This window comes from Calidris pugnax, unplaced genomic scaffold, assembly GCF_001431845.1.
Source record: "Calidris pugnax isolate Ruff unplaced genomic scaffold, ASM143184v1 scaffold1, whole genome shotgun sequence".
NCBI classification, from domain to species: domain Eukaryota; kingdom Metazoa; phylum Chordata; class Aves; order Charadriiformes; family Scolopacidae; genus Calidris; species Calidris pugnax.
This window is the reverse complement of record NW_015090800.1, coordinates 5,164,902-5,165,289: the sequence shown is the minus strand read 5'-3', so window position 1 is coordinate 5,165,289 and position 388 is coordinate 5,164,902.

Genomic DNA, 388 nt, shown 5'->3' with positions numbered 1-388 from the left:
GGGGGGTGGGGGTGGGGGGGAAGAAGGGGATTTTTAAACAAAATAATGTTTTTAATTGTTTTTTCCACATAAATGGAAGGAACCTTACGCAACAGCAAATCCTTCTGAACAAAATGGCTGTGTCCGCTGACTGTTTTTAACAAAAAAAAAAGAAAAAAAAAGAAAAAACTCTTTCAAAACTTTTTAGTGTCAAAAGCATAAACACAGAAATCCTGACTTTTTCCAGTGTGTGTGGTGAGTGCTGTAACCCTGTCATCAGTATCTCCCCTGACTTTTTCAGGGGTGGGTTTTTTTTCCTGTTTTGTTTTCTGCTTGTCGATATTGTCTGTGTGGTCCTAAGGCTGGGGCAGTTACCAACAATGTGTGTCTGTTGTCGGATTAAAAAAAA